At 51.9% G+C, this 12,322-nt stretch overlaps 1 long non-coding RNA gene across 2 annotated transcripts in view; it reads left to right on the forward strand.

Moving 5' to 3' along the window:
• LOC148754545 (uncharacterized) overlaps positions 1-2,024 on the forward strand; it is a 134,991-nt gene extending 132,967 nt beyond the window's left edge. For both annotated transcript variants that reach the window (XR_016019957.1, XR_016019956.1), the window contains one exon: positions 492-2,024. This is a non-coding gene — a long non-coding RNA (uncharacterized LOC148754545). The remainder of the gene's footprint in view (positions 1-491) is intronic.
• Positions 2,025-12,322: the final 10,298 nt, after the last annotated feature.

Raw genomic sequence — 12,322 nt, forward strand, 5'->3', positions numbered from 1 at the left:
CACACACCCTCAATTAAAATTATGACGCCGATTGTTACTCTGCATGGGCCACTGTGACAAAGGACCCCAGCCTGGGCGGCTGAAAGAACACACATGTATGTCTCCCAGTCCTGGAGGCTGGAGTTTGAGACCCAGGTGTCCCAAGGCGGGTCCCCCTGAGGCCTCTCTCCTGGGTGTGTGGACGGCCGTCTGCTCCCCGTGTCCTCACAGGGCCGTCCCTCTGTGTGTGTCTGTGTCCTCATCTCTACTTATAAGGACACAGTCCTATTGGATCACGGCCCACCCTAGTGACCTCATGTCACCTTAGTCCCCTCTTTACAGACCCATCTCCTAATACAGCCCCATCCTGAGGTCCTGAGGGTCAGTGCATCAGCCCATGGTTTTGAGGGGACCCAGCATAGCCTATAACACACCCCTACAATAATAACAAAGAATGTGTAGCAACCTTACATGAACAGGCCTGTTAATTTGATCTTTCTTTGCATTTTCAGGTGTGTAGTCTCAAACCGTCACCCCCCACAAACGCACGCTGGGAATTTGCAATGTGAAGTGGGGGTGGGGAATAATTTGGGAAGACCAGATGCCCTCGTGTGTAGTGTCGTGTGGATGCATTTGGCCAGCAGAGACCACAGAAAGAGACGTGTAGAAAGCATTGAGGTCATCGTGGGAGCAAGTGGAGTAAAACAGAGGGTCCTGGGCTCTGTGCTGTTTGGGAATCAGTGGGACTAGGGAGCCGGTCTTTAGACCTTCCGGCCAGGACAATATTTGGGGTTTGTAGCTAAAGGAAAAATCGGTGCTCATTCAAAGTCTTTGCCACACCTAGACTCAGCTCCCCTGGGAGAAGAAGCTTGAGGACTCCCCAGAATGCTCAACGCGGAGTGACCCCCTGAGCCCGCAAGGCCACTGCCAGCTGTGGACCTGGGGGAATGCAAATCAGGTGTGCAAACAGACACTTGTACCGGCGTGCTCACAGCGGCTCCGTTCCCTGAGAGGGTTGCTTCTCATTGTGTGTGTCAACCTCACAGGGCCATGCGGGTGGAGGGGCCAGACAGCTGGCTGAACACTATCCCTGGGTGGGTCTGTGAGGCTCTTTCTGGAAGACATCAGCATTTGCATCTGTGGAGTGAGTAACGCAGATTGCCCTCCCCAGGGTGGGTGGGCCTCGTCTAATCAGGTGAAGGCGGGGGAAGCACAAAAGGTGGAGGGAGAACGTCCTCTCTGTGTGTCTGTCTCTCTGTCTCTGTCTCTGTCTCTCTCTCTCTCTGTCTCTCTCTTTCTCTCTCTCTTTCTTTCTTTCCCTGACTCATGAGCGAGGACATCTGCCTTCCGACTTTGACTAGACTTTACACCACTCGGCCTCCTGGGTCCACAGCTCGCTGACAGCTGATCAGGGCACTTCTCAGCCTCGACAGCTGTGGGAGCCAATCTCTATAATAAATCTGTGTGTGTGTGAGTGTGTACAGTACATAAAAATAAATGCATAATTAATATATATAATAACCTCCTATGTATATATCTCTAATCTAAATATCATATACATCTATTCTCCTGTTGGTTCTGCATCTCCGGAGAGCCCTGAATGACACATTCACAATCGCCAAAAGGTGAAAACAACCCAACTACCCATCAACAGATGGACGGACAAACAAAAGGAGGCCTGCCACACACTGGACTGTCACCTGCCACAACGTACAGGGACCTTGAGGACACTGCCCAGGGAGTGACAGACGCCAGACACGCAAGGTCACCCAGCGTGTGACTCCATTTAGGTGAAACGTCCAGAACAGGCTCCTCCACAGACAGGAAGTGGGTGCGTGTTGTCAGGGCCTGGGGTGTGACTGCTCATGATGACAGGTCTCCTTGGGGTGATGGAATGTTCTAGAAAAAGACAGTGGTAACAGTTGCAATGCATGACAAATACGCTCATGTCACTGAACTGTGCATGTTCAAATGGCAACTTATGTGCCACATGAATTTCACCTCAATAAAAAATAAAAATCATATAAATCCTTATGTGTCTGCTGAGCGGGATACGAGAAATCTAACACTAAACACACCGCACGTCTCTCAGGAAAGGCAGCGTTCCCTAGAAGGGGTGGAGACAGGCGTCCCTCACTCCCTGCGTCATTGCCGTCCTGCTGGGGGAGACTAGGGGACAGACCTCACCACGAAAGAGCACTTTGACCCAATGCTTTGAACGGAGACCCCCTGTGGCTGCAACGTGCAGCTTCTGCCTTTTGTGGTGAGTCAAGGGACATCTCACACTAACTTGGCTGAAGACAGTTTCTGACTGAGACTCCGCAAAGAGGCAGAGGCCTTGGCAGTGCTACATGGGGGCCTTCCATGGTGTTCTCGCCGCCCAGCAGATCAGAAGGGTCTTCTTATGTGACGTCATCCAAGCAGACCTCCCGGATTCCTGTGGATCCTGAGCAAGGAGCTCTATTTCTGTGCCGCTGTCCTGTCATAGTAGTAAGTGCCAGCGACCGGGAGCCACCAGATGCCCGAAAGCCTCTCCGAGAGAAAACGGCTGCGTCATTCACCTGTCTCGTTCTACTAGGTTTTATCCAAGGGAAAAAAACAAAAAAACAAAACAAACAAAAAACCTTTCACTGATCGTAAGTACAACGTCAGACAATTAAGTTCGCAAACGCATCCTAAAAAAAGTGCTACACACCTCACTGCTGAATATCACTACAGTCACCTTAGAAGGACTCCCCTTGGGAAGCTGTGCACTGAAGCCAGCACCTAGTCCACCCTTCAAAGCAATGTTGGAACTCTTTTTCTGGAATGGCCATCAGAGCTGTCGTCGTATTACCCTTGGTGTCCTGAATGTCATCCAAATGTCTTCCTATCAGTATTTCCTTTATCTTCGGGTAAAGAAAGAAGTCACTGGGGGCCAGATCAGGTGAGTAGGGAGGGTGTTCCAATACAGTTATTTGTTTACTGGCTAAAAACTCCCTCACAGACAGAGCCATGTGAGCTGGTGCATTGTCGTGATGCAGGAGCCATGAATTGTTGCAACAGTTTCACGAACTTACTTGGCAGACCTCATAAATATGTGTGCAAACGTTCGGCTGACGAGATGGGTGACCAGGCACTGGTTTCATGTCAGGGGATGCAGCGTGTTGGGGCAAGGTCCCTGTGGGTGGCTTTTGGGTTCCCTTGGGGGGAGGGTGTGTGATCGGGTGTCAGCGGTGTAGGTCCCAGCTGGGAGCAGATGCAATGCTGGCTCACGAGTCACTCACCTTTTCCGGTTGACTCCCTTCCCATCAGCATTGAAGAGACTGGGGTAGCCCCTGAGCCCCAAAGCTATGCCCAGGGACCTCTCTCACGTCACAGAGGAGCAGAGACGGACAGCTGTGGCACATACATAACATGCTGTCCCCGTGGCTGGACCCGGTCGGCTCGCTGGACAAATGCGTATCACATGCCTCCAACTTGGAGCCTTTAATTTAAGTCCACAGTGGAGCCACTCGTCACAGAAATGATTGTCACATAATTGAGGGCGGCCAGTACACACAAACCAACAGGAGAGGACACGTGCTGGTGATGACGTGGCAGCTTGGGGGCTTTGGACACCGTGGATGGGGATGGGAAACGCTGCAGCCACTGTGGCCCCGAGTACGGCGGTTCATCAAAAAAAAAAAATCTACAATCGGACGGCGATATGATCCAACCATCCCAATGCCGGGTATCGACCCAAAGGGATGGAAAGCAGGGTCCTGGAAAGATGTTTGCACATCCACGGTTAGTGCAGCGTGACACACAACAGCCGAAAGGTGGGAGAAGCCCTCGTGCCCATCAGGGGATGGAGGGATAAAGAAAACGTGGTCTCTCTATCTGTACAGTGGAATATTACGCAGCCACAGCAGGGAATGAAGTGTCGGCACAGGCTGCAACGTGCAAGAAACTCGAGCCCTCGATGTTGAGTAAAATTAAGCCGGTCACACAAAGACAAAGCCTGTGTGAGTCCCCGTCTGTACTGCAGGGACCCGAACGTAGCTAAAAGCCCCAGAAACACCAAGTAGAGGGTGGGTCCCAGGGGCCGCGTCCCAGGAAATGGGGACTGAGTGTTGAATGGGGTCAGAGCTGCAGTTTGGGACCAATGACAACCTTCTGGAGGTGGCTGGTGGGGATGGCGGTGCAACACTGGAATAGACGTAACACCACACAACCAGACATTTAAAAGCAAAATGGTGCAGACGGTAAATGTTTTGTTGCAGTTTTGTGTTTTTTCTCACCAGAATTTTTTAAAACTTCACATGTCCAGGGAACGTCAGAGAGGGTGGGGGGATGGTCGGCCTGGCCAGGTCTGGGCAGGGCTGGGACCCGCTCAGGTCGTGACACACTGCCTTATGCGGCACTCCCCTTTCCATCCCAAAACCTTCGGGAACTTTATTCTCCATGTTTTTTACGAGCGGCGTTGGGTTTATGAAAGACCCACACCCTTTGAAACACAACGCTCACAGAATGCCTTTCTGTTACAGGAACTCGACGTTGGCTTCGGGGTTTTGGGGTTTCTTATTTTTGTTTTTTGTTTTTTAACGTGGTGAATTTACTCAGTGTTCAAAAGTACACGTCCAAGTCAGGGTTGTTTCCAGTGTCATTTGAATTTCGCCTCAAGGCATGATGGGACACCCAGGGCAGTGTCCCGGGTTCTGAGAAGGCACGAAAGCCAGAGCATCGCGTGGGTGGCATGGGAAGGGAAGGGAGGTGGTGTCGCTGAGCTTTCCAGATGCATAAACCTGGAAAGAGCTGACGAGTCCCGAGAGGTCTCTCAGTGTCCTCGCAGGAAACCCCTGAGGAAGCATGAAACGTCCCTCTGAGCTGACGAGGGTCTGTACACCTGTATTCTGCTCCATTGAGAAGGCACAGATCTTTGGAGGGACCCATGGGAGCCACCCACTGGGCTGGGACTCACCGTCACAGGCTGGGCTCTGGAGGGCTGAGGTCCTTGGGGCTGGGACCCAGTGACTTGGGACGTATAGGGGTGGGACTCGCAGTGCTGGCATCCACAGGGCTGATGTCCAGAGGGTCCGATACGTACAGCTGGGACCCATGGGGCTGGGATCGTCAGGGTTGCAGCTCGTACCTGAGTCCCATAGGTTGGATCCAAAGGGTTGGGTGACTCGTTCACTGCTTTCAGAATGGCAGGTTTTCCAAGCTTCCTCCTGAAGAAAATAGTTGACCTGCGTTCTGAGTTCTCCTCGGAGATGTTTCTTCCCCACACAGTGTCCCCACGCAGGACACTCTTTCTCAATCACCCATGATCTCATTGCCATCAAACACCGGTGACCTTTTGCCACCATATTGAAAGGACCCCTTACCTTTCTTGGCCGCTCCAGTCACTCTTCCAAGAACGTTTACTGACCAAATGACTGCCTGTGGATCAGGCACCGTCCGAGATACTTGGCTGGACCCATGAGCTCATCCGCAGTCCGTGCTGAGCTGGGTTTACAGACACAAATGGAAGATGGTATGGTACCGATATTTGTGGCTGAGATCTCCTGTTTGGACCCATCGGAGGGTCAGCTCTCCCTCTATCCCTGGGGCCAGGCCACGTCTCCAGGGCCAAGGTGACAGGGCTCCTTTCACAGAGCCAAGTCTCTGTACGAAGGCACACGCCTGGTGAGCTGTTCACCATGGACCCTCATTTCCGTTTCGCTCTCCCAAGCCCCTGACAAAGTTTTGTGGGTGAGTCAGCCTCTGTCTTCTGCAGGTAGAGACGTAAGGAGAAGATACCCATCTCTGGAGCGATAAAGGAAAGGGGGGCCCCCGTGAGGACAGCGGGGAGAGAGCAGCAAGCAGAGACTCCCCTTCTACGATGACGGGGTTGGAAAGGGGACAGAGTCAGGGCCTGGAGACTCAGTCCACCATCCTGATCCCAGGACACTGGACCCCTCAATGGGTGCAGAGACCAAGGGGATTTTTTGAAGAAAGTTGTCGATTTCCTACAGACCCTTCTTAGTTCCTACACTTTATGGGGTTGCCGTTTTGTTCTTTGGTTTGTGCGTTTTTGTTGTCTGTCCCCCTGCCCTGATGTGAGCTCCCAAGGGAGTGGGAGCTGGAATCTTATCTCTGTGCCTGGAGTGTGCTTGATACAGAGAAGGTGTCCAGTAAGTGTGTGTTGGAGGATGGATGGATAATGGGTGGTTGATGGATGGATGATGGATGGATGGATGGATGGATGGATGGATGGATGGATGGATGGTGGATGGATGGATGGTGGATGGATGGATGGATGGATGGATGGATGGATGGATGATGGATGGATGGTGGATGGATGGATGATGGATGGATGGATGGATGACGGATGGATGGATGGATGATGGATGGATAGATAGATGAATGATAGATGGATGATGGATGGATGGATGATGGATGGATGGATGGATGACGGATGGATGGATGGATGATGGATGGATAGATGGATGGATGATGGATGGATGGATGGATGATTGCTGGGTGGATGATGGATGGATGGTTGATGGCTGGATGGATGGATGATTGCTGGGTGGATGATGGATGGATGGATGATGGATGGATGGATGGATGATTGCTGGGTGGATGATGGATGGATGGATGGATGGTTGATGGCTGGATGGATGGCTGGATGGATGGATGATGGATGGATGATTGCTGGGTACATGAGTGTATGGGTGTGTGTGTGTGTAGGTAGGTGGCTAAATTTGTAGGCAGATTAATGTGTTTTTTTTACTTCCCCCCAGTAAAACCTGCCCACCTCCCTTGACCTCTGGCCTCTGCCTCCCTTTTCAAAGCCAGCAGCCTAGTGTCTCCTTTCTCCCCTCTCCCCTCTGTTTCTCTCTTCACCCCTCTGTCTTTGATTGCAAATGTCCTGCGTCCCTCTTATAAGGTCCTTTGTGACCACCTGAGGTCCACCCAGATGTTCCAAGTTCATCTCAAGATCCTGAAATCAATTGCCTCGGCCATGTCCCTTTTGCCACGTAGGGTGACATAGTCACAGTTTCTGGGGGTTAGGGCGGGGGCACATTTGGGGGACTTTAGCTGGCTTTCCACAGTCGAAATTCTTGCCATTCAAGCTTCTCTATACACCGTCCACACGGGAGGGATAACAGAACAGTGGAAAGCGTGTAGCCTTAGGCAGCGGGGTCCCTCTAGGTGTCTCTGTGCAGTCGCCCCCCTCCCAAAATTCACGTGTGGAAGCCCTAATCCCCAATGTGGTCATACTCTGAGGTGGGGCGTTTAGAAGGTAATTCGGGTTAGATGAGGTTACGGGAGGGGGCTTCGTGGTGGGGTCAGTGTCCTTATGAAAACAGGGAGGCCCACCAGAGCTCTCGCGTGTGAGGCGGGTGAGCAGGCCGTCCTCTCCAAGCCAGGAAGAGAAGCCACAGCACAACCTGACCCTGACTTTGGACGTGCAGCCTCCAGAGCTGTGAGAAATAAATGTCTGCTGTTTAAGTCCCCCGGTCTGGGATGCAAGGGCGGCCCGTGCTGACTAAGACACTCGGTTTGCAGAAGGAAAGTCAGCGGACGCTCTTCTGGGATTCTGGCCACTTCCATTGCAATTCCATCCGCCTTGACCCAGCTCCGTGTCTGGGGGCCTGTAGATAAAACGGCATAATTCCTAACAGCGTAGGCAGCTGTTCACGGAGGGGGACCCTCCTTCATTCATTCATTCATTCATTCATTCATTCATTCATTCATTCATTCTCTCACTGGTTCTCTGACGCTCCATCCTTCACAGATTAAGACAATCCACCAACCTCTGTCCCCAGCAACGCAGACCACGCCAATCATGACAAGCCCCCCCTCACCCTTCCGGATGAACAAACACATTTGTGACATCTCCCGCTTTTCCTGTCGCCGAGCTGCCCCTTCCCTCTGGTTTTCCGTGAAAGCAGAGGGTTTTAACACGGGCAATTACACGGGCCAGCAGGCAATGATGCTGAGGCCGTCCCTGGAGGAGTGTGTGGGGAGGGGCCCCCCTGCATCTGTCAGGGACTCGATGAAGACAGCGTCCCCCCGCCAGGCTGCGTTAACGAGCCACGAAGCCTCGCCTGACGATGCCGTGCTCCCAGGCAAGAGGCCAGAGATTTCCTGTCTGTGAAAAGTCAAGACAAAATAAATTGACCTCCGCGTTGAAATGTTTCCAGTTGGGGCTCAGCCTGCAATTTTTTTTTTTTTTTTTTTTTTTTTTTTTCCCAACCACGAGAATTTCTCTCTCTCTCTCTTTTTTTTTTTTTTAAGATGCCCACCCATGGAAGATAAGGGCTCCCATCGCAACCCACACGAACCTGGCTTCTCATTACCGGCATGTCATGTCATTTGCAGAAGATTGAGGGCTCCGCGGACCGGGTCTCGGGCGGGGGGGACACGAGGCCGTCGCCCTGTGGATGCTGGGGCCCTTCGCCCCCGTCGTAAACACGGATGCTGGCTCTGCTGGGGTCCCTCAGAGGTCAAGGTCGTCACCCTGACCCGCACGGAGACATCCAGGGTGTGTGTGTGTGTGTGTGTGTGTGTGTGTGTGCGCGCGCACGGGTCAACTCGGGCGACATCGGGGGCCAGGCGCCCTGAGCTGTGCTCACATCATTTTGTCACCCGCTCGGAGACGCGGGACGCACGTGGCTTTCCTAGGCGCCCGAGCGAGCGATCGTAAATGCCAGCTTGTCAGCCCCATCAGGCGGGAGCAAGTGGAGGAGAAGGCGCTTTTTTGAATGCTACCCCAGAGTCAATTAAAATACAGTAAGGCTGACATCTGCAGAATACCGGATGATCAAAGCGCAAAGTGTCCATACAGCTCCTGACATAAAAACAGTGTGTTTGGCGGCACGCTGACACAGTGTAACAGGTCAGATAATTATGAGGAAATCTATGATACATCTGTTGCAATTGGTTACCTCGTTCCCATTATCACAGCCATCAAACACGGCAGCGCGCTCCCTTCTGCAGGATCCCAGCGAGGCTGACACCCTCCGCGCGCTGATACAGATGGCATGTCCTCAGCGGCTGAATTAATTTGACAGTAAATAGGGGATCGCGGTTACCGCCTTGTTTCAATATATATTTTTTAATTGCAGTGGGACGGGGCGGGCGAGGGGGGGGTGTCACCCTTCTGGGAATAGCGGGGAACGCGTGCGTCCGTCTCGTTAGCGGCGCGTCACAAGGGCACCGCGCGCCGTGTGCACGCGCGCACCCACGTACTTCTGTGCCATGCATAGCAATTGCACACACACAGACACACACAGACACACACACACACACATACACAAGGGCTGGTGTTTCGTCGTTTGCATGGTAATCACGCTGCACAAACACATTTCCACCCCCCCACCCCCCTCCAACCCCAGCACCCAACTGCCGAACGCACGCGTTAACCACGATGATTAGGGAATTCTGCCATCTTTGCCCTGGATGTGTTTATTAAGTTAATGAAGGAAGTGACAGATGAATCCGTGTGCTGAGGGTACGGCCGTCGGTGGGGGCGGGAGCCAGGGCCGTGTTTCAGGGGCGGCGGGCGTCCTGCCACGCTCCCCTCGTAATTGGCGCTAATGGGTTCTCCGCTCCGCGCTCCGGTTCCTCTCCCCCCCTTCTCCAAAGCAAACTAATTACAGCTTTTTACATTAAGTCCTAATAGATTTCAATTTATCTCCTCCAGATTACCGCAATAATTACAGTAATAAATTAGGCGCATCGGTGCCCCGGATCCAAACGCCGTGGGTTTGTCATTGTAGCAGCTCGACGTGACCTGTGCTGACTAAACGCGTGATAATCGCCAGGTGGGTGGGACAGCACCTGAGTGAGAGTGTGTGTGTGTATATGTGTGTGTGTGTGTGTGTGTGTGTGTGTCTCCAAGCAAGCCTGAGATTCATTCTGAAAGCCAGTGAATATTTCCCACCGAATAAGGCTCAAAGCAAAAGAAGAGATATTTAGAAATAATGACTCGGTCCTCTCCCAAGTCTCCAATTTCTTTTCCTTCCTTCCCTGTTCCCCAAGTGCCTTTCTGCTCTCAGAAAACGCCTTGCCCACACAAATAAGCATCACAAATGTCCCCTTTGCTGAGTGAAGGGAGCACCGAGTTCCATTTATACCCTGGCACCTTCTGTTCCATTTTAATGGCCTCCCATTTATTATTCTTGCACAGGACAAGGGAGCTTTCTCCGGCACCTTTAATCAGGCAATCACCCCAACTCTCTCCTTCCCTTGGACCTGCGGGGATCGAGTCCCAGGGACACTTCAGTGTCCAGGACAGGTGTCCTCGCTTTATTTGTCACTCCGTGCCAAAGCAGAATGTCAGGTGTACGCCACCGATGAATTGCATGGAGCATTCTGATATAAGTTGGAACAGGACAGACGGTCCCAGATTTTCAGAGATTTAGACAGCCGTGTCCTTTTTCTTTTCTTTTCTTTTCTTTTTCCCAAGGGAAGGAGACCAAACTTTTAGACTTGCTTTCCGAACTCTGGAGGTGATGGCTCCCAGGTACTCAGAGCAGTTAAAAGCGTATTTGTGCAGAAAAATACCACAAAGGCGAAATGCAACGCCAAGCTCGGTCATTATTTTAATTCGAGTTCTTCCAAGGGGGAGAGTCTCCGCCTCCCTCAGCTTGTTAGAATGGCAATCGTTTCTTTTCAATCATAGTTTTGAATATTTCTTCTTTTATTTGGGGGGCTTAGGAGAATGTCAGAGCAATTACTTTTAGGCAGCTGCACGTGGCTAGGGAGCACGCGCTATTCTCTGCACTTTCTCTGTAAGAAAATTCCCCGGATATGTAAGCAACCTACGACGGCAGTCACAACTTTGGGCAGCGGGGCACACATGTTGTCTGTAACGGCTAACAGAGTAAGTATTTTTAGGCTCTCTGGGTCACACCGTCTCTGGAACAACTCCAAAAGTCTGCCTCTAGAGCACAAAACCCACTGCAGACAATGTGTCCACAAATGAACAAGCCTGTGTCCCAATAAAACTTTATTTACAAAAACAAGTCGAGGGCCGCGTGTGGTCCGCAGAACCTGTTTGCTGAGTTCCATGACTCAAGTTGGATGAATCGCAATCATTAATGTTCTTGCATATTTGGGGGGACGTGTAGCTGTTTCCAATGTCATCCCCACTTTATTTTGGGGGGCACCCAGCGGAGCTAAAATAGGATGTAGAACTTCCCGTGTGCTCAGGCCCTCATTCTCCCATAATGAGTAAGCCCTGCAATGAAGACACAAGTGTGACCTAAACCAGGAATCTGTCATCAGCATCCTTCTCAACACAAGCCGCCAGGAAGGTTTTGTCCATTGATGGGAGTGAAAGGCACGACAAAACGTAGTCACGATTTTTTTTTTTTAAATTCAATCCACTTTAACAGAAAGCAAAAACAGAGAGAGAAAACTCACCTCTTTGCTGCCTTGACTTGCACTGAACCTTGAGGAGCTCATGCCCAAGTCTTCCAATCGATGCTTTTCTTTCTAAGAGGATATTCTTATGTGAACTATTCGACATGTGACGCCACCACTGGGGTCCACCCAGTAGGCTGGGGAGTTCCCTTTGGCCATCACTATAGATGAGCACAAATCAGTAAATTTACAACAGACACTCATCCCCCCCGAGTCCTGGAGACCGGGAGTGTGACATCAAGGTGTCCCAGGGCCATGGTCCCTCCAGGGGCCCCAGGGGACGGTCCCTCCTGCCCCTTCCAGCTCCTGGGGGCTCCAGGCGTCCCTGGGCTGGTGGCCGCCTCCCTCCCATCTCTGCCTCCGTCTCCACGTGGCGTCTCCTCTGTGTCTGTGTCCCTCCTCTTCTGTCTCTGACGAGGACACTGTCATTGGGTTCAGGGCCCCCTGATCCAGGACGACCTCATCTCAGACCCCTCACTCAGTCCCTTCTGCAGGGACCCCGTTTCTAGATAAGGTCCTGTTCCCAGGTTCTGGGACCTGGACGTACTTTGGGGGGAGCCTGCACTGAACCCACTACACTGTGTATGCAGACGGACCCACGATGTCGAAAGAGAAAGCCAGAAGTGAGAGAACCCAAAAAGAACACACAGGAATGTTAAGATGCCTTGTCTCTGATTGGTCAGGACAATGGCTCATTTAATGGCTGTCACCTTAGCTGAATGTTCTCAGTCATCCCCAGAGAGCAAGCAGGGTGACTCCCAAGGGAAGCAGGCACACACGTCCCCCTTGTTTTCTGAAGGAACAGAGTGAAAACAAACAGGATCTCGGGAAGGAAATAAAAGGCAACTATGCAAATGAGGTCGCCTTGAGGATTTATCCCAAAGACCCCACAAACGGGGAAACAGAATGGACTTGGTGTCTCCGTTCGCGCCAAGGTGGTGCCCGTGGTGAAGTCTGGGCT

This window comes from Rhinolophus sinicus, chromosome 18 (genome assembly GCF_057876585.1).
Source record: "Rhinolophus sinicus isolate RSI-liver-muscle chromosome 18, RSI-T2T, whole genome shotgun sequence".
Lineage (NCBI taxonomy): Eukaryota > Metazoa > Chordata > Mammalia > Chiroptera > Rhinolophidae > Rhinolophus > Rhinolophus sinicus.